Genomic DNA, 25,605 nt, shown 5'->3' on the forward strand with positions numbered 1-25,605 from the left:
GGAGGGAAGGAGGAAGGAGGAAGGAAGGAAGGAAGGAGGGAGGAAGGAAGGAAGGAGGGAGGGAGGGAGAGAGGGAGGAAGGAAGGAAGGAAGGAAGGAAGGAAGGAAGGAAGGAAGGAAGGAAGGAAAGACGGAAGGAGGGAAGGAGGGAGGAAGGAAGGAAGGAAGGAAGGAAGGAAGGAGGGAAGGAGGAAGGAGGGAAGGAGGAAGGAAGGAAGGAAGGAAGGAAGGAAGAAGGAAGGAAGGAAGGAAGGAAGGAAGGAAGGAAGGAGGGAGGGAGGAAGGAAGAAGGAAGGAAGGAGGGAAGGAAGGAAGGAAGGAAGGAAGAAAGGAGGGAAGGAAGGAAGGAAGATAGATGATAGACTGAAAGATATGTATGGCTAGGTAGATGGATGTATAGATAAATAAGTGAATAGATAGAAAGAATGGATCAAAGAACAGATGAAGGGATAATGTATTTATTAAACATTTACTATGTGCTATTCTCTGTGCTGAAATGAAAACAATACAATCTCTACTTTCAAGAAATTTATATTCCCATAGGAGAAGACAAAGTATCAAATGAACAAACCATTATAAATGTAGGGGAAGGAAAAAAAGGACCACTATCAATATAAGGAACCCGAAAAGACCTCCTATAGGATTGGCATATGAGCTGAGCCTTTAAAGACATGATCAAAAGCAATAGTTAAACTACATGCTCTATTTGCCTGGTATGGACCCAATCTGAGTGTTCTAGCCACTTATTCCTTGTGATTATTTCTATGAGGTCTAATAATTCCAGCCTTGTTATTATAACACTGTGCACTAATACCAATGGGCCAGTAAATAGGGGTCCAAGGAAAATAAAGCCATTCTAATCCCAGGCTGGATTGTAAATCACTGGCTGGTGTGTTCTCCTGTGGTTTGACCCAGAGCCAGGCAATAGTCAAATAACCAAAGTGCAGATGTTGGGATAGCAAATCTGCTTAAATTTAAACAGTGGCAAAGATCCAAAAACAAGCAGGGGAGAGAGAGTTAGGGTGGAAGGAAAGAAGCATCCTTGCCCAATGCTGGAATTTCCCCTCCTTCCATGTCCAGTGCTCATGACTAAGCTGGCAGGTTCGTGGCTTCTTCTCTCAGGGCTTCTCGACCTCCCAAGGCTCCCGAGTCCCACTTTTCATAGAAATATTGGTGTAAGATCTCAGAGACCCAGGAGATCAGCAGGCACAGCCTTTGAGCAAGGGTGGCACTGTGGAAATAAAACATAATTTAGAGTCAGAAACCCTGCCTTCAGATCCTCCCCAGACCACTTATTATATATCCTCAGCAAGTCTCTAGTGACTAATTCAACCCCTCTCCCCATTTTAAACCTCAGGAAATTGAGAATGGGAGACATTAAGCAATGTGTATAAGATCACACAGGGAGAGAGAAAAGAAATAAGCCATTAATTAAGCATTCACTAAGTATCATACAATGTGCTCAGTACTTTACAAATATTTTCTTATTTGATCCTTAGAACAAGCCTAAATGGCAGGTGCTATTATGTTTCCTATTTTACAGGTGAGGAAACTGAGGCAGACAGGTAAAATACTCATCCAAGATCACACAGATAGAATCTAACCCCTTTTTGCCTGACTCCAGTCCCAGTATTTTTTCCTGCTGCACTATAATGTCCAACACCACTTGGTTATCTTGTGGGTAACAGGACTTTTAGTGACAGAAGAAAGAGAGAGATCATCGAGTTCAATCCCCTCATTTACTGATGATGATGATCACTGTGATGATGGTGATAATGTTGATGGTGGGGGTGGCAATGGTAGTGACAATAGTAGTAGGAGTGATGATGATGATGGTAATAATGATGTTATTGGTATGGTAGTGCAGGTAGAGGTGATGATGGTAATGAAGGTGGAAGTGATGATGATGGTAATGTCAATAATGCTGATGATTTTGGTGGCAGTGATAGAGACAATAATAATGATGATGATGGTGATGGAGGTGGAAGTAATAATAATGATGATGATGATAGCGATGGTGATGATGGTGCTGGCAGTGATGATAATAATGATGGTGATAATGGTGATGTCAATAATACTGATGATTGTGATGGTAGTGACAATGTTGTTGATGATGATGATGATGATGATGAAGATTGTGATGATGATAATGATGATAGTAATGGTGATGGTGATGATGGTGGCAATGATAATAGTGATGTCAACAATACTGATGATTGTGATGGTAGTGACAATGGTGATGATGATGATAATGATGATTATGGTGATGGTGATAAGGATAATAATAATAATAATGGTATTAGTGGTGATGTCAATAATGCTGATGATTTTGATGGCAGTGATAGTGACAATAGTAATGATGATGATGGTGGTGATGATAGTGATGGTGATGATGATGGTGGCAATGATGATGATGATGATGATGGTGATAATGATGATTATGGTGATGGTGATGATGATGATGTTGATGATCATGATGGTGATAATGATGATAATAATAATAACAATAATGGTATTAGTGGTGATGTCAATAATGCTGATGATTTTGGTAGCAGTGATAGTGACAATAGTAATGATGATGATGGTGGTGATGATAGTGATGGTGATGATGATGATGGCAGTGATGATGATGATGATGATGATTATGGTGATGTCAAAAACTCTGATTGTGATGTAATGATGATGATGATGATGACGATAGCAATGGTGATGGTGATGATGGTAGCAGTGATAATAGTGATGTCAATAATGCTGATGATTGGGATGGTAGTGATAATAGTGATGATGATGGTAATGATGATTATGGTGATGGTGATAAGGATAATAATAATAATAATGGTATTAGTGGTGATGTCAATAATGCTGATGATTTTGATGGCAGTGATAGTGACAATAGTAATGATGATGATGGTGGTGATGATAGTGATGGTGATGATGATGGTGGCAATGATGATGATGATGATGATGATGATAATGATGGTGGTGATGATGATGATGATGATGTTGATGATCATGATGGTGATAATGATGATAATAATAATAACAATAATGGTATTAGTGGTGATGTCAATAATGCTGATGATTTTGGTAGCAGTGATAGTGACAATAGTAATGATGATGATGGTGGTGATGATAGTGATGGTGATGATGATGATGGCAGTGATGATGATGATGATGATGATTATGGTGATGTCAAAAACTCTGATTGTGATGTAATGATGATGATGATGATGACGATAGCAATGGTGATGGTGATGATGGTAGCAGTGATAATAGTGATGTCAATAATGCTGATGATTGGGATGGTAGTGATAATAGTGATGATGATGGTAATGATGATAGTAATGGTGATGATGATGATGGTGGTGATGATGGTATTGGTAGTGGTAGTGGAGGTGAAAGTTATGATGATGATGATGATGGTAATGATAGTGATGGTGATAGTGATGATAGTAATGGTGATGGTGATGATGGTGGCAGTGATGATAATAATGATGATGATAATGGTGATGTCAATAATGCTGATTATTGTGATGGTACTGACAATAATGATGATGATGATGATAATGATGGTGATGGTGGTGATTGTGGCAGTGATGATGATGATGATGATGATGATGGTGATTATGGTGATGTCAATAATGCTGATTATTGTGATGGTACTGACAATAATAATGATGATATTGATAATGATGGTGATGGTGATGATTGTGGTGGTGATGATGATGGTGATGATGATGATGATGATGATGATAATTATGGTGATTATGATGATGTCAATAATACTGATTATTGTGATGGTACTGACAATAATGATGATGATGATGATGATAATGATGGTGATGATGATGATTGTGGCAGTGATGATGATGATGATCATGGTGATTATGGTGATGTCAATAATGCTAATGATTGTGATGGTAGTGACAATGATGATGATGATGATAATGGTGATGATGATAATAATGATGATGGTGGTAATGATAATGATAATGTGGCATTTATATAGGACTTCAAGATGTGTAAAACTTCTTACATCTCTCCTTTCAAATGAGCTTCCCACAACCCTGATGAGGTGGACTCTTCTGGGATCATTACTTGCATTTACGGTAATAACAAAATTAACTTTCAGAGAATTTAAGGGATTTGTCTAAATTCATTCATTCATCTAACATCAAGATCCATAGATTCAGAATGGAAAGATCATAGGTCACCTAATTCAACCTTTTTGCTTTCCAGATGGGAAAATGAAGGCTCCAGGTAGGCCTTGGGATTGGCCCAAGATCACACAGGTAATAAGCCAATCAGTCAATGAGTATTGATTAAGTCTTTCTAGGGGTCCTGCCCTGCACCCTCTCAATACAGAACTAGGGCTCTTTTCTCTATATGAGGAAGGTTTCAGATTTACAAAGCACTTAATCTGCCGGATCTTACTTCATAGCAGAGGCAGAAACTCCAGACACGTTGCCAACCTTGCCTCAGAAAGGCATGGCTTCTGAGGACTGAAGGAGAAACTCTGCCTCAGTTGACTACAGCTACACCAGAAAAATAGGCTGAGTCTCAGATACTCCCAACTCCTGCCCCTACTTTATGGCATGATTTTGCAGTCCCTGAACTCCTTAAGGAAAAGAGGCAATCAGGGAATACATGTCTCATCCATTTGAACATGAGCTCCTTGAGAACAGAGACTTAAAATTTTTCCTTTCTATCCCCAGCACCTAGCATAGTGTCTGAAACATAATAGCTCCTAGTTTAATGCTCATTAACTGACCAACAATGGGTGGCAACAATGAGACCTAGGAAAAGAGGCAAAACAATGTAGGATACTGAGAGAGGCAGTGCAGGGTTGAGCAAAGGACCAGGGGTTCTATGGTCAGGGAGCAGAAAACAACCTCAAATGTGGGCACCCTGGGTCAAAGCTCCCATCGCTCTACTCAGTTACATTTCTGATGTACAACCAAACCTCACACTAGTCAGGACAAACAGAGGAAAGAGCCAGTCGGGAATTCAAAGTCGCCGAAATATTGGCTTACTACAGGTTTGGTTTGGAGAGTCTTAAGATATTTCAATTTTGTTCCAGTTCAATAGTCATTGAAAACATAGATGATTTGGTCCAGGTTCAGAATGGGTTTGTGGGTAAGTTGGGGAAAAACTTTGGCTGTGTTTGCAGTAAAGTAGTAAGCTAATACGAGGGTTCAGTTTGGGATTCAGAAAATGAGTGACTCCTACCGGCACTAGGTTCACAGATCAGTTTGGTTTAGGTCTCCAGGCCACTCTGCATGAGTCGAGACCAACAAAATGCTTAAGAAATGCTCTCGGAGCACTTTTGATCACAGACAGGAACTGAATGAGGCAAATGAGGTGATATATGGTGGGGGAGAAGGAATTGCTTTAATGAAAAAATGAGAATGACTTTGTGGTCAGCCAATCAATTTTTCAGTCAGTCAGTCAATCAGCTAGCATTTATTAAGTGTGTGTGTGTGTGTGTGTGTGTGTGTGTGTGTGTGTGTGTGTGTGTGTGTACTAGGCATTTTTGCAAAGCCCCTTTTCATTTTTTTAATTAAAGTTTTTTTTTAAATTTTCAAAACATATGCAAGGATAATTTTTCAGCATTGACCCTTGCAAAACCTTTTGTTCCAATTTTTTCCACCTTCCCCCTACTTCCTCCCCTAGATGGTAATTAATCCAATATATGTTAAGCATGGTAAAATGTATATGTTAAACCCAATATATATTTATACAATTATCTTGCTGCACAAGAAAAATCAGATCAAAAAGGGAAAAAATGAGAAAGCAAATCACAACAAAAAGAGTGAAAATGCTATGTTGTGATCCACACTCTGTTCCCACAATCCTCTCTCTGCGTACGGATGGATCTCATCATCGCAAAACCATTGGAACTGGATTGAATCATCTCATTGTTGAAATGAGCCACATCCATCAGAATTTATCATAGTATAATATTGTTGCCGCGAACAATGATCTCCTGGTTTTGCTCATTTCATTTAGCATCAGTTCATGTAAGTCTCTCCAGGCCTCTCTGAAATCATCCTGCTGGTCGTTTCTTACAGAACAATAATATTCTATAACATTCATATACCATAACTTATTTAGCCATTCTCCAATTGATGGGCATCCACTCAGTTTCCAGTTTCTAGCCACTACAAAAAGAGCTTCCACGAACATTTTTGCACATTTGGGTCCTTTGCAGTAGAAACACTGCTGAATCAAAAGGTATGTACAACTTGATAGCCCTTTGGCCATAGTTTCAAATTGCTCTCCAGAATGGCTGAATCAGTTCACAACTCCACCAACAATGTATTAGTGTCCTAGTTTTCCCACATCCCCTCTAACATTCATCCTTATCTTTTCCTGTCATTTTAGCCAATCTGAGAGATGTGTAGTGGTACCTAACAGTTGCCTTAATTTGCATTTCTCTGATCAATAGCGATTTAGAGCATTTTTTTTCATATGACCAGAAATGGTTTCAATTTCTTCATCTAAAAATTGTCTGTTCATATCCTTTGATCATTTATCATGCAGAGAATGGCTTGAATTCTTATAAAGCTCTTTTCTTTAAGAAAATGGATATTTCAAAAAAAATGGAGACTTCTAAAGAATATGAAATTATTGATAATAGCTTATTGTCATAAGTAATTTGGACCAATCCCCTACACACAGGTCATGAGATACTATAGTAAATAAAGGGATCAGTGTTAGAACTCAAGATTTTTGATGCCACATCTAATGTTCTTTCTATTTTGCTGTTCAGACATTTCAATCAAGTTTTTTCACTTTTCAATCATTCCATTTGGGGTTTTCTTAGCAAAGATACTATCAGGGTTTGCCATTTCTTTCTCTCGATCATTTTGCAGATGAGGAAACTGAGATAAACAGGGTCAAATGACTTGTTGAGGGTCACACAGCTAGTAAGTGTCTGAGACCAGATTTAAACTCAGGAAGAAGAGTGTTTTATTCACTATTGTGCTACCTAACTATTCTTTCCACTACAATCTTGCCTTTTTCTTGTGGGCTTTATAAGGATATGGTGGAAAGAGCAGTAGATTTGCAACTTTATTTATAATCTACCTCTAACATTTACACCTACATTAATTTGGGGAAGTTACATAACTTTTGGGCCTTGGTTTCCTTAATCTATAAAATGGGGGAGGGGGGTTGAATAAGATAGTGAAATTTTATGAATTTCAATTTCCTTGTGGACAATATGGGGATAATAATGCCTCAAATGCACTAAATGTTACTGTGAGGAATACTTATGGCATAGCTAATAGAACTGCCTCTGACATAAATTGACTAAGTGCTCCTGGGCAAGTCATTCAACTTTTTGAGAAAAAATATAAGATGCAGATCAGGTGTCTATCTCCATGAGTAGAAGTTTCCTCATTGGGAGTTACACAGAGTAACAAACAAAAAATCCTACACTGGTAAGGTGAAGGATAAGCTATCTGGCAGGGATGCTGGAACTCGGCCCTCACATTAGCAGGTCACTTCAAAAAGTCACAACTTAGGAATGTTTCTTACTAAGGCAGGTTGATAACTTCTCTTGGAATCGGGATAGAGAAATAGCAAGAAGAACTGGAAAGAAGCCAGGGAATAATGTTCACTGGGAGGATGACCAAGTCCCCACATCTCCCCCTTCCTCCATATACGTGCATTTTTGAAGGGTTCCTATAAGTTTCCCATAAAATATATGCTCTTTGAAAATAGGGATGGTTTGGGCTTTTCTTTTGATGATTTTAATTAGATTCTTTTTTTCAATACTTTAAAGATTCATGGTTTTATAGTTGAGGTAGTCCCTCTACAGCAAAAATCGCAGCCCCTTCACACCTTAGTAGGTGGTTTGGTAAGTGTTTAAGCCTAAAAAACTTCATCAACCAATAGGCAACTTGTTGATGTTTAGTCAAATCAAATTATTCTATTTCCTCACCTTACTGATAATCCCATGATACAGTTCTGCCAAAGCTAGAGTCGAAGCATGTGCTTCTAAACAAGTCACCTAATTCTTAAGAATTTCAATTTCCTTGTGGTCAACATGGGGATAATGATGTCTCAAATGCACCAAATGTTACTGTGAGGAATACTATGGCATAGTGAATGGAACTGCCTCTGACATAAATTGACTAAGTGCTCCTGGGCAAGTCATTCAACTTTTTGAGATCCTAGAACAAATATTAAGATGAAGATCAGGTGTCTATTTCCATGAGTAGAAGTTTCCTTATCGGGAGTTATATACACAGAATAACTTACAGGTATAATGAAAACAAACAAAAAAAACCCACACTGGTTATTGTATGAGTCAAATAAGAAAACATATGTTTGCAAATGTTAAAAGTGTTTTACTCATTAATAAGCACTTATTTAGCTTCTGGGACCCACAGCATACAAAGAACCATAGAGGAAATGGATTATGCCTTCAAGAAACTTATGTTCGAAACAGGGAAATAACATATTAAGAAAATAGACATGTGCAAGAAAGAGAGCAGATACAAGTTAGAGGAAAAGACACAAGTACACAAAGAACAGATACAAGTGACCTATAGTTTGGGTACCTGGGTAATACAGTACATAGAGAGCCAACCCTGGAATTAGAAAGACACTGTGTGATCCTGGGCAAATGCCTTGTATCCCTCAGTTTACTCATATTAAAAATAAGCTAGAGAAAGAAATAGCAAAGCACTTCAGTATCTTCAACAAAAAAAAAAAAAAAACACCAATAAATGTTAAACATAACTAAAAAAAAAAAAACAATTTGTAGCTTGAGAAGAAGACACACAGAGTAGACATAAGGTAACTGTGGTCAGAGGGGAAAACTGTAATAAATGATCTGACTAAAAGATCTCTTTAGGGGAGATTTTTTGGTTCTCTTTTTAAGGTGGAATCGAGTGTACATTTCAGTATTTCCATCTCAGTGGCAGGCCATGTTGAAGACAAAGAGATAAGCCAGCTTCCTTTCTCTGTAGATTTTTCCCAGAATCACTCCACTGAGGGACTGGATGATTCCATTGGTCTCTGGGAACCCACCCTGACAGCTGCATTTCAAGTTTCTATTTTCTTTCTCCACCTCCTGAGGTCATGCCATTATCTCATTTGAACTGATGGCTCTCACTCCTTGCTTAGGACTGGTCCCAAGAGAAATGGCCCCAGGGTTAATATGAAGCCTTCCCCACCCTGTTCAGAGTGAATCCCAGCACTAGGACCATGGGCTAATATCCAGCCCTCACTGCCAAGTGCATTTCCACCTCCAGATCTTTTACTCATGACTTTCTTCCTGCCTGAAATGCCATCCCTCTAAATCCTCCACTGCCTTAAAAACACAAAAAAGGGCACTGGCTCTAGATTCATATGACCCTATCTCTATGAACTTGGGCACATGACTTTCTTCCAAAAGGCCTCAGTTTACTCATCTGTAAAAAGAGGGATTAAGTTGATTAGCATGGCCTCAGAGGCTCTAAATCTTTTATCCTAATTCCCACCTCTTCCAGGAAACTATCCAGAAAGCCAGCTGCAGCACTAAGCTCAGAGGTTAACACCCAGCCTCCCACTGCTATTCGGAATCAACCTCCAGTCTAGGCCCAGGGGTCAACAACCATTCTCAGGAATTAAAATCAGGCCTTCTCCACCCAGCTCAGAAAATCAAGTGCAGTTCCAAGACCCAGGGGTCAACACCCAGCCTCATCCACCCTACCCAGCCCACACTCTAAATCCGGGGCAATCTTAGACCATACTAATCTCAAAAATCAGATGGATGGCTCACCCACCACAGAATCTGGCAGGACCTCTCACTCCTCTCTCTCTCCTCCTTGGAAGCAGATAAAGACTTGTCACATCCTGAAATGCCACTGGAATCAGCAATTCCAGTAATAAATTCAGGAGAAGAAAAATTGGGGAAATAAGCAGCGGGAACCTTTGATGACAAAGGGCCTCTCCCAGCTACTTTGGAGCTTCCCAGATTCAGCATCTCACCCACTCCACTGCCTACCCCAGATTTTCTTTCTCTCACCTTTTAAAAATGAATGTCAGGCAGGAGATTGGCACAGAACATCGGTGTTCCCTTTCACCTCGATGCCAGCTCTTTCCTCAGCAGGATTGTGACTCACGTCGACTTCCCTTCCAACTCAAAGCTCTTGCAGCCTTCAGAACACTTGAAGGAAAAAAAGTTAAAAATAGTTTCTCCTTGCTGGGCCACATGGCTTTCCACATGGTGACGCAACACACCTATTCAGCAAGACCAGCATGCTCTTCTGCCAAGCCTATCTCTAATTCAATGTGGAGTTTTCCATAAACCAGATAAGGAGAAGAGTTATCTCTCCATCCCTACAAAGACAAGTCCTTGGATGGGGGAATCAGGAAGATGGAAATGAATAGAAAGTTTTCTGAACCTTTAAACAGACAAAAAAAAAAAAATGGCTGAAGTACCAGAGTGTTGTGTGAACTCCTGGGAAATCAGATCTTCTATAAGGAACGTTCTTGACAGCTGACCCAACCTCTCTCAAGCATCTCAAAAAAAAGTGACTTGATTTGAATGGAGTCTTCCAAACCAGGTAAAACTGGATCAGATATTATGGTTCTACAATTCCATGTCCACAAGTTTTTTGTCCTTTACAAGGAACACCTTCTGGTATAAGACAATGGGACTAGAGTTGGGAAGGACCTTGGAGGCAGTTAGTCCAACCTTTCATTTTTAGATGAGGAAATGTAGTCTCAAGGTGTTTAAATTATTTGACCAATATCAACAGGTAGTAAATGTGTGAGGTAGAATTTGAATCCACATCCTCTGACCTCAGAACCAATATATTTTCCATCATACCATAGCTTATGTGCAAACAATCAATCAATTAGGCTTTCATTAGGGTGTCTTCGACCTATTCATATCTCAAGACCCCCAAAATGTAATTGCTATGGCTGGATTCATCACCTGACATCAAACCGGGTAATAAGCCTCTCTATGTGTAGACAGGTGAATCCCATTCGTTTCTGGGCTTCTATGCAAAGGTATAACTAGGGTAAAATAGTTAGAGCTTTGCTCCAGAACAGTAAATTTAGAGGGTACCAAAGATTGTTTGCTGGAAATATATCCTTATTTACTTGCTCATCACCTGGCAGCAGCAGTGGCAATGATCCCCAGCTTCACCCACCCTTCCTGTGCCCTTCTAATCCTTCCAAGATCCAATAGCACACTATATACCCAGTTCCATGATTCCTAACCTAGGGCATTTTCCATTATCTGTAGTCAGTGCCCCAAACCTGGGCTTGATAAAGGGTGAGGGGAAAAAAGATACCTTACACCAAGACAATGTGGCATAATGAAGAAAGAAATGGACTTGGAGCCAGGAAGATTTCCATTCAATGCCCACCTCAAACATTTTTTTTTCCCTGAAGCAATTGGGATTAAGTGATTTGCCCAGGATCACATAGCTAGGACATTAAGTGTCTAAATCCAGTTTTGAACTCAGGTCCTTCTGACTTCAGGGCTGATGCTCTATCTACTACACTAACTAGCTGCCCCCCACCTCAAACACTTAAAAGTTGTGGAATCCTGAATCTGAACTTCTCCATGGCTGTTTCCTCATCTCTCAATTGAAGGTATTGACTTCAATAGCCTATAAGATCTCTTCTACTTCCAAATCGCTAATTTCATGAAATAAATGTAACCTTTAGGGAAATAAAGCCCCATTTCGTAGACAAAACACAGGTATTATAAATTTCATGTGTGATGAAAACTGAATATTATCTGAAATCAATATATTATTTATTTGAGATGTTAGGACAAAAGGTCACAGAATTCTAGGAAATAGCTCGCAAGAAAAAATGTTTTGCATGTTACCAATTTTATTTTATGTACACTGAATTTTATGGGTTATTTCATAGTTACTGTATTAGTAAAAGTGCATATTATTAGAATTAATGTTTTGTTATAAAAATTGTATACAGATGTCTTGGGGAGGAGTAGGAAGGGAGGGAGGGAGAAAGATTGGAACACAAAGTCTTACTAAAATGAGTGTTGAAAATTATCTTTACATGTATCTGGAAAAATAAAATACTATTGAAAAAGGAAGAAAAAATTAAACAAAAAAAGAATTGTATGTAAAAATATATATTTTTAGCAATCTCTAGTGAAAAACAACATATTGTGCTCACAGGAATTTAACTATTTCTCATAGATTCAAAGTATTTACATTCATATTTTTTTTCCTTACTTTACTTAGTATCTAGGAGCATTATACCCATGAAAGTTGAGAATTGATTGCTATGAATGTGCACTTTGCATATGAATGTGAGTAGGGAGAAGGGAACAAGTATTTATTAAGTACCTGCTATGTGCCAGGAACTTCACTGACTCTTTATATATGATCTTATTTGATTCAATTATCAAGATAGCTGGGAAAATTGGGCTTCAGCTTAGTGAACATTTAACTGACTCATAGCAAGTTGTAGACTAGATTAATATTGGCATATATTGCCCATCATACTATCATATATGAAAATGACACCATTGATCCACCCTCAACAGAGCTAGTTTGATTCCTAGTACTGATGTGTTTCTTGTAAACAACATATTGTAGATTTCTGATTTTTAATACATTCTGCTATCCACTTCCATTTTATGGGAAAATTTGTCCCATTCACATTCACACTTATGATTACCAGTGGATTCTCAGTATTGAGGCAGAGATCTGAGTCATCTACATTCTCTAGTGTGCTATTCTGCAAATGAATGGCCAGGTTTAGACTAGTGGTATTAGTAATATTAATGATAAAACTAACATTTATATAGTATTTATTATTTTCCAAGCACTATGCTAAGTGCTTTACAATTATCTCATTTGATTCTCACAACAACCCTGTTGTGTTATTTATCATCTCCATTTTACAGATGAGGAAGGTGAAGCAAAAAAAAAGGGAAGAGGGGTTAAGTGACTTGTCCAGGATCACATATTTAGTAAGTGCCTGAGGCTGAATTTGAACTCAGGTCTTTTTTCCCAGGCCTACTACTCTATCCCCTGCAACACTTAGCTGCCATGAAGACTAATAGGCCTCTTCAGTAAATAGAGACTTAAACTTTGAACCTTTTTTTTTTTTAGCTTTGTAGTAACAACAACAACAAAACCCTCACATTTCTCTAGTACCTGAAGAATTGCAAAGAATTTTCCTTTCAACATATCTGTGAGATAAGTAGTATGGAGGATTAATATCCCCATTTTGCAGATGAGAAAATCAGAGAAAGGTTAAGTGACTGTCTCATATCTACTAAATATAGGAGCAGAAATTTGAACTTAGTCTCCTGATTCCAAGTGTGCCACTCCCTCTACTAAACCCCATTGCTTCTCAAGTGAACTAACCAAATAGATAAAATAATAATGATAAACCGTATAAGTAGTAAAGTAATGTGGGTAGATTTTATTTCATGAATTATCTACTATTGTTATCACAATACAATAGAATGATAAAATATTGACTCAAACTACCCAAGAGGGTTCTGGGATTAGTCCTTGAATAAGATACCTCATACTTAAGATAGACTACAATATTTTCTGTCCTCCAAAAAATGTCAATCTCTTTAAAAGCCTAAATTATGAACAGAAAGAATGAAAAAAGAAAGATTAAAAAATCAGTGATTGCTCATGTGATATACAATGCCAATTACAATATACAATCTAGAATGTTGGCACTGGAAAAGAACTTAGGAGATGGAATTCTGAGCAAGAAAGATTTTGAAACAGAATGATTGAACTGGATGGGATTGGTAAACATGCAGAATCAGAGCTAGGAGAGACCACAAAACCCAGAGTTCCTGTGAGACATTAGAACATAGAATGAAAGAGATCAATTAAGCTTAGAATTTAGAATTTCAAGGTTGCAAGGGGCCTTGGAATATATAATATAAGAACTAGAATAATTCTTGGAAGACCATTGAGCACAAGCCTCTCTTTAACAAATGAGGAAACTGAGGCTCCGAAATATGAAATGATTTGGTCAAGAGCACACAGGTCACAATGAGTGATTTAGCTGAGGCCAAAACCCAGATAACTTGAAGCCAAATCTAGAGTTTTCCTCAAGACTACAGACACCTTTTTAGTTTGGTTCTGGGACAATCTGGTGATACAATGGATTTATTCTCAGGATAATACTTTGAAAGGCACAAAATAAAATACTTAGGATTATAACTAAACTAATTAACAACATTAAAACAGCATTAACAAAATATTTTAAATGAATTCACATTTCCAAAGTTGACTCCCTATTTCTATATCATATCACCCCTGATAATCACCATGACTACATTACCACTACTATAATTTCATCATTACCCATCCCCTCATCTCTCTTCCTTGATTGCTCTTCCTTGTTTTCCCCTTTTGCCTCTTTGAGTTTGGGAGTGTTGTCATGCTTCATTTAAATTAAATAACTTACTCAAATACCATCTCTCCACTCAATATTTAAAACAGACAAGTCAATATTTTTAATAGCCTTGGATAGTATGTATATATTATTATTATTATACCCACTTGACAGATGTAAAAGTATGTAATAGAGAAATGGAGTAGGATCTGAGCTTCAGGGCTCAAATCGAGCTCTACTGTCTCCTCTTTGGAACCTCAGTGTTCTCATCTGTCAGATGATGGCTATTCAAAATGAATACCCTTCCAGCTAAGACTATGACTCATTCAAGGACTCAGAGGTAAAAGGTGACAGTTAACGAGTAGTTCTCAAATTACTATGTTCCAGCCACTGTGCTAAGTGTCAGAATGCAAAGCAAAAAACCAATCCCACGTTGTCATGAGTCTACTGGGAGAGACAGCATGCAAACAATTAGGTACAAATAAGATAAGCACCTGATAAATAGGAGATAATCAATACAGGAAAAGTATTAGGATTAAGGATTGGGAAAGAAAGACTGGGAAGTTAGGAGACAGGAAGTGCCTGGAAAAATGCATGAAACAAGGAGACACCAGTGTCATTGGATCACAGAATACATGACAGTAAGTTTAAGAAGTTTGAAAGATAGAAAGGGATCAAGTTATGAAAGGCTTCAAATGCCAAACAAAAGATTTTATATTTTATTTCAGAAGTGATTGATAGGGAAACCAGGAATAAAAGGAGCATGAGAAAGGAGACATGACATGGTCAGATCTGACTTCTAGGAAGATCAGTTTGGCAGCTGAGTGGAGGGTGGACTAGAATGGGAGATAAGCTAAAAGACTATGGCAATAAACTAGACATGAGTTGAGGTGGGCCTGCACTAAGATGGTGGCAATGTCAGAGAGAAGAGTATTGGTATAACAGATGTTAGGACAGGATTGATGGCAAATGATTGCACAGGGACATGAGAGTAGTTGAGAGGGATACCTACATTTTGATTCTGGGTGACGGAGAGGATATTAGTGGCCTTGAGCAATAATCAGGAAGTTGGAATGAGGGAATGTTTGAAGGGAAAGATAATAAAGTCAGTTTTAAACATGTTGCTTTATCCAGTTTGAGATGTCCAATAGGTAGAGAGAGATGTGAGTCTGGCAATTGGATAACAGAGATGATAGCTTAATCCATGAGAGCTGATGAGATCACCAGCAAAATGGTAAAGAGGGAGAATAGGAAAGGTTTGGGACAGTGCTGGGGTGAAGAGGGGAAGGGAAGGGGACAGACACCCACTGTAATCAGGTAAGATCTAGTTGAACAATGAGACTGAGAAGGAGTGGTCAGGGTGACACAAAGCTAGTGTCCCAAAAACCTAAAGAGAAAAGAGCATCAAGAAGAGGGTGATTAATGACATCAAGGACTAGAGAGGTCAAAAGAAGGATTAAATCTGAGTAAATGCCCTTAGATTTGGCAAGTAATAGATAATTGGTCATTCAAAAGGGAGCAGTTTCATCTGAATGATGAAATCAGAAGCCAGGCTTTAGAGAATCAATGAGAGTGAGAGGAGAATTATAGATGGCTCATTTAAAGACTTTCACCATGAAACAAAGATATGGGAAGAGAGCTGGGGAGGATAGTCAGATCCCAGTGAGGATTTTTGGTTTTGATTTTGGTTTTGTTTTTAAGAGAGATAGATCTCAATATCTTTGTAGGCATGGGGAAGCAGCCAATAGACAAGATGAGATTGAGGATAAATGAGAGTGGAGATGAAAGATGGGGCAATACTATGTTTTGATCCATATTTAGTCTTCCTAGATCTCTTTCTGGATGTGGATGGAATTTTCCATCCCAAGTCTATTGGAATTGTCTTAGATCACTGTATTGCTGAGAACAGCCAAATCTATCGTGATTGATCATCACATAATTTTGCTGTTACTGTGTATAATGTTCTCTTGGTTCTGCTCATTCACTCAGCATTATCAGTTCAAGTAAATTAAAGTATTATTTTCTATTCCAAATTGTATTCCTGCACTGATGAAGATTTGTATTGTATCTTTTGAAAGCTATTAACAGCCATTGTACTGTAGAAATATATGAGGGAGTGAAAGTCATCAAAAAAATCAAGAAAAAAGCACATCCATTACAAAGCATGATGTTACAGAAAAAATACTGTTTGATTTCCCAGAACTTGTGTCTAAGGCCAAGTTCTCCTGCCTATGATCTTGAACAAGCCATTTCCTTCTCTCTGGACTTCAGTTTCCTCATCTTAATTTTTTTTTCTCTTTCTCTGAGGCAATTGCCCAGGATCACACAGAAAGTGTTAAGTGTCGGAGGTCAGATTTGAACTCAGGTCCTCCTGACTTCAGGCTGGTCCTCTATCCACTGCCCCACCTAGCTGCTCCTAGTTCCCTCATGTATAAAATGAGAAACATCAAATTATATGATCTTCAGGCAGCAATTTGGTCCAGTAGTAGAGCATTGTGTCTGGTGTCAGGAAGATCTCATTCAAAACCAGCCTGGGTGTGTCACAATCTCTGTTTGCTTCAATTTCAACTGTAAAATGGGAATAATAACAGCACCAAGAAGGAAACATTCCTGCCATTGGGGAGTTTATATGGTTTTCTAGATTAAATAAATTGTAAAGTTGGAACTATGGATGGAGTGATAAAACAACCAATGCAAGCTTCTTGAGGGCAGGACTGTTTCCTTCTGGTCCTTTGTAAAAAATGAGAATGACAGCAGCTCCTCCTCCCAGGATTATCCATAGGATTAAAAGAGATGATATTTGTAAAGTGCTTTGCACTTCTTGCCTTTATTCTGCCATTTTAGCTCTGCCTCCTGCTTTGTGATTTTCATATCTATTAAAGGAAACATTAGCTTATCTAACAGTTATGACCCGTGCAGTGTCCATCACCTGCCTCAATAAATCCTTGTTGAATTAAACTGAATTGACTTGTTCATTTTATATCCCTCCCAGGCCTGGATATCAATTAAAGTTCTTAATCATAGACAAGAAGGGACCTGAAAATCTGTCTAATCCAACCCCCTGATTTTGCAAGGAAGAAAGTTTGACGCCAAACCCAGCTTTCCAGACTTCAAAATAATGGCTCCATCCAACTACATTGCTCCTCCATTGTGTTTTCTGGAATTGGATTCAAATTATTCCGACTTTAGAACTGGAAGGAACAGCAGGAGTCTCGTAATACACATTTCTTCTTTGGAAGCGTAGAAAAGACAAGGGGCCCAAAATCACACAAGTTGTAGAGATTGATTGACAAGGGATCCAAACTTAGGGGTTTGAGCATTGGTCCCAGCATCCTTTGCTCTATGAGGATGTTTTAATAAAGTCCTCCTGATATTTTTCTCCCTCAAATATTTAAAGGGCCAACAGAGCATTTAGCTTTCCCACCCAGATGTAAGCACTCCAGGTGGGTAACAAGGATAGCTTATTTTGGAAAATGACCATAAAGCCCTTTGCAAATTTGATAAAAATTATTTTAAAGGGCTGACCCCCAGAAAGCACCATAAACATGCTCAATAACAAGCAATAACCAGAGAGCGAGCTATAAATGCAGGAGAGAGCCACAGGCCCAAGGCCAAGAAACCTTTGTGGCCCCACGTCATTATTTTCCATAGTTACTGCCTTGTTCCAAAAGGGTCTTTCTGAGCAGCCCAGCCCTGATCCTGAGGCAGCCCGGCCTCTACGATTGTTGCTCTCCCAGTGGACTGCTGTGATTTGCAGCTGGCACTAACTTGAAAAAAAATCCCCACCCCCAAAGCAAAAGACTCCAGCTCAAAGGATGGGGAGGGGTGGGGTGGCCCGGGGATGGGAATGGGAAAGCTTTCAGAGCCCATCTCAGGCACGAGGGCTGGCGCAGAGGGAAGCCAAATACTAGCTTTGTTTATTAGCAACAGCAAGGTCAGATGTTGCTAAGCTGCTAATGACAAGTTGGCCTCTAAAAAGAAAGGGAGATGGCCTTAGTTCTTGGAATATCTCTCTGGATCTTGTCCTTCTTTGCTCCTCCTTTTTTCAACTATTGTTCTCTCTTCCCAACCATGTTGATACAATGTGAGCTCTATAAGAGCAGGGAATCAAAAGAACAGGATCTAAGGGATGCCCCCAGCCTCTTACCATCTGTGTGAACTCCAGGGGATTCTTTTCCCCCTCGAGGCCTCAGTTTCCCCATCTGTGAAGTGAGAAGGTTTAGACTAGAAGGCTTCTGCAGTCTCTTCCAGCTTTACCTCTGTATGCCTCACTTTCCTCATTTGGAAAATGAGGGGCTGGGACTCTTTGGCCTCTGAGGTACTGTCCAGTTCTAGGAAAATATATGCTGACACAGGAATCAAGGAAGGAGAGGCAATGAAAGTGGGATGAGAATATTAAGAGAAGAAAGAGGGAGTCAGAAGCTTTGAGCCATTCAGGAGAACCATGAATGGCAGGTTCATGACTTTGAATGGAAGATCAGAAGAATGGGTGTAAGAAGTATTCAGGAGTCCCTGGGGTGTGGGAGGCAGCGATAACAAGACTGAAGCACAGTTGATGAAGATGCTGGCAATAGAGTCTTTGTATCCAAGGGACAAATTATAGTTTCCAAGGAGCGGAAGTTCCCTGAGGAAGCTGGCCGATCCTGGAGCATAACGTGTGACTGAAGTCCACGGCATTTGTGTAATTGTAATGGAGTGTTGTACAACTGGATCTGTGGCTCCGTCCCCCAGGCTTGGGAGTCTGCCACTGGGACGTCATGTCTTTCTGCAGAACGAGACTCTTCCACAATGCAAGGGTCCCTGCGACGGGAGTGCCACAGTCAAGCACGGACTCCTGAGAGCAAATTAATTTATCAGATTGCTTTATACCATGAAAGAAATCCTCAGGGAGCAGTAGAAGGCACAGAACTCACTCATTCTTTCTTCTCTTTAACATTCTCATCTACCTTTATTGCCTTTCCTTCCTTAATGCTTCTGTCAAGCATATATCTCCATGGCTCTGGACAGTACCTCAGAGGTCAGAGAGCTTCCCCCCCCCCATTTAACAAATGGGAAAATTGAGGCACAGAAGTCATAACTCTAACTTGGAAAGGACCTTAGTGGTCATAGAGACCTGTACTTATGATTTACAAATAAGGAAACTGAGGCACAGAAATCATAACTCTAATTCTGGAATGGACCTCAGAGACCATAGAGACCCATCTCTATAATTTACAAATAAGGAAACTGAGGCACAGAAGTCATAATTCTAAGTTGGAAAGGACCTTCCGTAGTGGTCATAGAGACCTATACCTATGATTTACAAATAAGGAAACTGAGGTACAGAAGTCATAACTCTAACTCTGGAATGGACCTCTGAGATCACAGAAACTCATCCTTATGACTTACATATAAGGAAACTGAGATACAGAAGTCATAACTCTAACTTTAGAAAGACCCTCAGAGGCCATAGAGACTTATACCTATGATTTACAAATAAGGAAACTGAGGTACAGAAGTCATAACTCTAACTCTGGAAAGACCCTCAGAAGCCATAGAGACCCATCTCTATAATTTACAAATAAGGAAACCGAGTCACAGAAGTCATAACTCTAACTTTGTAAAGATCCTCAGAAGCCATAGAGACCCATCCCTATGATTTACAAATAAGGAAACAAGACACAGAAGTCATAACTCTAACTGGGAAGGGTCTCAGATGATAGAAAGCATCCCTATAATTTACAAATAAGTAATCTGAGGCACAGAAGTCCTAACTAACTCTGGAACAGACTTCAGAGGCCATAGAGACCCATCCTTATGATTTATTAATAAGGAAACTGAGGTAAGAAGTCATAACTAACTCTGGAAAGGACCTCAGAGGCTATAGAGATACATCTCTGTATTTTACAAATGAAAAAAACTGAGACATCTAGAAGTCATAATCCAACCCTCTTATTTTATTGATGAAGAAACTTCAGTTTAAGGAAAAGAAATTATTTATCTGTGGTCACAAGGATGGTAAGTCAAGAAATGGATAAACGCTTGCATTTGAGAGTTGAAGTCCAATCTAAGTAATTTTTACATGAGCAGTGGGCAGATATTTGAGGAAATAAAAAGGGAACATATTCATTCCCTGACCCCATCCCTTTCTGTTGAATTTTCTCAATGATTTAAATATAATCCCTCACTCATTCACTTCTGTAGCCCAACTTTCTAAAGCTTCTATTTGCCAACTAAGAAAAATTCATGTCGCATCATTTTTATTTCAGTTCTTTTTTATTTCTCTGAAGACTCTGCTTGGCTTTTTTTTTTCCCTACAGCTTATCCACCCACCCACAGCAATTTTTGATCCCCTTTTCATGTAAATTTATTCCTTACCTTGCTTGATCCAGACAGAAACTGCCACATCCGTCTCTTCCCTTCCCCACCATCCATTTCAGCATTAACTCACTAGGATAAAGTCAATCCCACCTACAGTGAACTTGACAAAGATTCTCTCCGTGTAGAAGGGAAGTCAGGCTGTCAACCTGAAAATAACCATTGAAGCCAGAGGTGTGAACAGGGCCAAGTGAGGAGGAAGGGGGAAAGAATGGTCCAGTGGTCATCGCCACAAAGCTGGAAGACCTGCTGTGCAAAATAATAATAAATTTTAGAATAGTAAATAACAAATAAATAGTAATAGCAAATAGTAACAAATAGTAAAAATAATCATTATGAAATCAGCTAGGATTATATAGCTGTTTTAAAGCTTGCAAAAATACTTTACAAATAGTATTTTATTGGGTCCTTCCAGCAAACCTGAGAGGTAAAGGCTATTATTATCCCCATTTTTTTTTTTAATAAATGAGGGAACTGAGGCAGTTGGAAAAAAAGTTAAGTGACTTGTCCAGGATCATATAGCTAGTAAGGGTCTGATGCAGGATCCAGGTCTTCCTGGCTGCAGATCCAGTTCTCTGTTCACGGTGCAGCCTAGATGCCTCTATCTAGCTCCTTTAGGGAGCTTACATTCTGCTAGAAAAATAACAAGGGTATATTTCCCTCTAGCATTGAAATTACAGATCTGAGTCTTTTCTCTAGTCTCCTCTCCTTCATTAGGATGTGACTTCCTGGGAGGACCAGTCCCTATTTCTATTCTAGTTGGTGTTAAGGGATCAGTTTCAGGGTCCCTGGACATGGATCTGGGGATCTGTAAGCACAGTTTCAGCCTGCTGTTTCTGCCTTTCTTTGTACCTCAGGAACTTAGGCAAATGAATCGATTGACTGACTGACACCCCTAAGTTCCAGAAAAGGAAACAGACCCAGAGGGATTTGCTCAAAATCACACAGCCAGTTAGTTAGTGGCAGGCTGATTCATTCAATCTTCACATCACTCTGATGATACAGGCAGAGAAAAATGTGTGAGAAATGGATAGGGATTTATTTGGTTTCTATAGAGTTATGAAAATTAAATTGAAGAAATGAAACTTAAATTAGAAAAATGAAACCCACAAGGACATCAAAGAATAAGCAGGGATGGAGATTTTAGATTTTGAATAGGGGCCCTCAGAACTTTGCCTCCATGAGACGGAAGCTCTTTGGGGGCAGGGACTGGCTTTTGTAATCAAGGATGGTGTTCTGAGAGTTGAAAAAAAATTCTTTGGACTTTTGCCCTTCTGGATTATCTTCCCTCTTAATTATGTAAGCTCCTGGGGTGGCTAGGTGGTACAGTGGATAGAGTACCATCCCTAAAGTTAGGAGGACCTGAGTTCAGATCAGACTTTAGACACTTAACACTTCTTAACTGTGTGACCCTGGGCAAGTCACTTAACCCCAATTAACGAAGAAGAAGAAGAAGAAGAAGAAGAAGAAGAAGAAGAAGAAGAAGAAGAAGAAGAAGAAGAAGAAGAAGAAGAAGAAGAAGAAGAAGAAGAAGAAGAAGAAGAAGAAGAAGAAGAAGAAGAAGAAGAAGAAGAAGAAGAAGAATGTAAGCTCCTTGGGGACAGGCATTGGCTATATAATGAGAGATGTAATTTCTGTAATACCCAATTAAGGGAGAATGGGTATGTGACTTGCACTTCAGGATAGGAATAAAACACTGCCTTTGTCATACTCATCTAGGCATCCAGTTCTTGCAAGGACATAAAAATAAATCTTTCCTATATTCATCAGTGAATCAATGGAGTTCTTGGTAAGATATTTTGTTTCTTAGAATAGTAACAGTAATAGTTCTCTAACTACTATTATCCTCAGTAGTATTGATGGAAGATAAAACTGAAGCCCTCAGAGATCAAGTGACAGCTGGATCAAAAGCAAGGTTCTCTATCTTCAGATCCAGGGCTTTCAATGACCTCCATTGCTCCTCTGGGTTAGCGGGTCCATGCATTTCCTAGCTGAGTATGTCCCCCTTGGTGTATTTGTCGGCACTCTGGTCCATTTAGACCACTCCAGTGTGCACATGACTACTTGCGGAAGCATGTCTCAGCCAAGTACACAGGAGTTCAAGTCATTTTCTTTCTCCTGGCCAACATGGAAAAGTAAAAGGATTGAAGAGTGGGACAGAGAGAAAGATCCTCGAGTCCCAAAACTGATCCCTTATCTCCAGCTAATGTAGAAAAAGGAACTGGTCCTGAAATGTCATTAGGATAGAGAACTCCCAGGTGAGGACATTCCCTCTACCAACACAGATAAAAGACTTCTCTCTAAGTAGAGTCCTACAGAAATGTAAATCTTTTCAATCGGCGATGGGATTGGTTTATTCTCAGAAGGAATCACTCAGGGGAAAATGAAAGGAAAGCTCCCAGAAGCACATTCGCTTTGCAAATCTTTGTGGGCAGAGATGCAGGTGGATTCTGGGGAAAAAAAAAAAAAACAGGATTATATTGGCAGACTAGAGAAAGAGTATCAATTAGATTATATAAATGATCTCTAGCTGGGGGAGGCAGTAGCCTGATAATGGAAAGGGGAAGACATTAAATATGAACAAAGAGCAGACCAATGCAAAGCAGATGGGAGGAAGCACAGTTGTGAAATCAGAAAAAGGAGAAAACTCAAACTGGCAAAGCCTGGAAGAAAAGCCAGTTTAAGGCCCTGGAGAACCAGGGGCTGGGTTTCCTGACAGCTGTTTCAGCCAAATGAGGGCTGTGAGAACTTTCAGGAAAAGCATTACAGGAGTTTCAGAACCAAAGCCCATCTCATGTTTGCTAGCTGCTAGGAAAACCTGTTTCTTCATCTGTATAATGGGTATAGATAACTCAACCTTTTGAAGAAAGCACCTCAAAGATCTATAAAATTTTAAATGTTCATACTGTTATTGTTAATAATATTGTTATTAATTGCCCTGTTGCTTCTTTCAAGTCAATGAGCCCAGACTTTGACTAATAAAACAAATTATCAACTAGAACATCATTGTTTAAACTTTCTGGATCTTAAACTCCTAAGAGCAAAGGTTTTTGAGTATCCGTAAAACTCCCGATATATGTATATTTATTTACAAATTATGTACATGTTTTGCTGTGCTAATATGTGAGAAGAGGCCACAGTTCAATTCCCAGATTCTGCCAATATGCATCATAAAATCCAGATAAAAATTAGACATTTTAAAGGGAGAGATAAAAATGAAATAAACACTGCTTTTAAAAAATAGCATTTTTTTAAAAGTACAAAACCTTTTTCACATTCAGCTAGGATTAATTAGTGAAAATGTGATTTAATACTCTTCATTATTTTGGGAAATCTTGTTCTAACTTGGTGATACAAATCAAAAAAAAATTCATCTAATTTTAGGGACTAGCATAGCTGAAAGACTTACCTTGCAATGCTACAGAGAATTCAACTACAATAAGTATGTCATTTAGTGAGCCCACTATTCTGTGCTTCTAAAACCATGATAGCCATTTTTCTTTTTTTTTATAACTTTTTATTGACAGTACATATAGATGGGTAATTTTTTTACATTATCCCTTGCATTCACTTCTGCTCCGACTTTTCCCCTCCCTTCACCCCCTCCCCAGATGGCAAGCAGTCCTATATTTTGTTAAATATGTCACAGTATATCCTAGATACAATATGTGTGCAGAACCGAACAGTTCTCTTGTTGCACAGGAAGAATTGGATTCAGAAGATAAAAATGACCCTGGAAGAAAAACAAAAATGCAAACAAAAATGCACTCATTTCCCAGTGTTCCTTCTCTGGGTGTAGCTGATTCTGTCCATCATTGGTCAATTGGAACTGAATTAGATCTTCTCTTTGTCGAAGAGATCCACTTCCATCAGAATCCATCCTCATACAGTATCGTTGTTGAAGTGTATAATAATCTCCTGGTTCTGCATGATAGCCATTTTTCAAAGCCGTCCACAATTATACAAAGGTTTTCTTGAAACTCATTGAGTAAATTTCCATGATGTCAATCATCAGTTGCTCTTGCTGACTAATCAGAAAGCATTACATTTTTATGCTTTTGACATAAACCCACTCAAATTCTGCATATGGAAGATTTTTAAACAAGTTAGAAAGCAATCTCAAGTGATTCAACTATTGCAGACATGAGAGTTAATAAAGGTGATAGGAAACGAAAATTTAATATTCAAAAGCCTTGCTGTTCAAGGTGACTTCTTCCTACTTAATATCTCAGACCCTCATCAAATCTCACCTGAATTAGGACCATGGCTCCCTCGTGGCTCTCCCCAGTCTTTTCCCACCCTTGCCCATCCCCTGCACAGCCAATGTGATCTTCCTAAAGTGCAGGTCTAACCATGTCACTCCCTAATCCAACAAGCTCCAGTAACTTCCCATCACTTCCAAAGTAAAAAGAAAGATGTCTCCTTGACATTGAAAGCCCTTTACAACTTGGCACCTTCTTCCCTTTCCCAAGTCTTACAAGAGAAGAGAAGAGAAAAGTCCCAGGTCTCATCCAAGGGGAAACTCCCCCAAATCTCTAGTGTAGCAAGCTGGAAATAGAGACATGATGGAGACCATCCACTCCTCTCAAATTGGCTTCTTTCCAGATTCTTTTTTTCCTTCAGAAGCCACCTAAAGTAAGATTGATATCATCCATCATGTCTCTCGAAGTTAGAAGCCAGAAGTACCCTAAGTGACCACAGATCTGATGAACCGAAGGGATGCATGGAGCCTTCTTTTCTTCCTGAGTGCTGGGCATTGAGCTCCACCAATGAGAAGAGAGTCCCACCCATGCCAGTGGGTTTGGGTACTCAGATTACAACAAGATAAAAGACTAAAGGAAGAAAACAAACCCTGTCAGACATTCCTCTCATATCATCTTTATTAAA

At 39.1% G+C, this 25,605-nt stretch overlaps 1 long non-coding RNA gene across 2 annotated transcripts; it reads right to left on the minus strand.

The window, feature by feature from the left end:
• Positions 1 to 442: 442 nt before the first annotated feature.
• On the minus strand, positions 443 to 10,258 carry LOC127564281 (uncharacterized). Of its 2 annotated transcripts, none has more exons than XR_007954223.1 (2): positions 10,022 to 10,258; positions 443 to 1,231 (listed from the first exon to the last, which is right to left on the minus strand). It is a non-coding gene; the product is annotated as an uncharacterized LOC127564281 (long non-coding RNA). The 2 variants fall into 2 exon arrangements; XR_007954222.1 differs by lacking the exon at positions 10,022 to 10,258 and adding an exon at positions 9,780 to 9,987.
• Between the last annotated feature and the right edge of the window lie 15,347 nt (positions 10,259 to 25,605).

This window comes from Antechinus flavipes, chromosome 5 (assembly GCF_016432865.1).
Source record: "Antechinus flavipes isolate AdamAnt ecotype Samford, QLD, Australia chromosome 5, AdamAnt_v2, whole genome shotgun sequence".
NCBI classification, from domain to species: domain Eukaryota; kingdom Metazoa; phylum Chordata; class Mammalia; order Dasyuromorphia; family Dasyuridae; genus Antechinus; species Antechinus flavipes.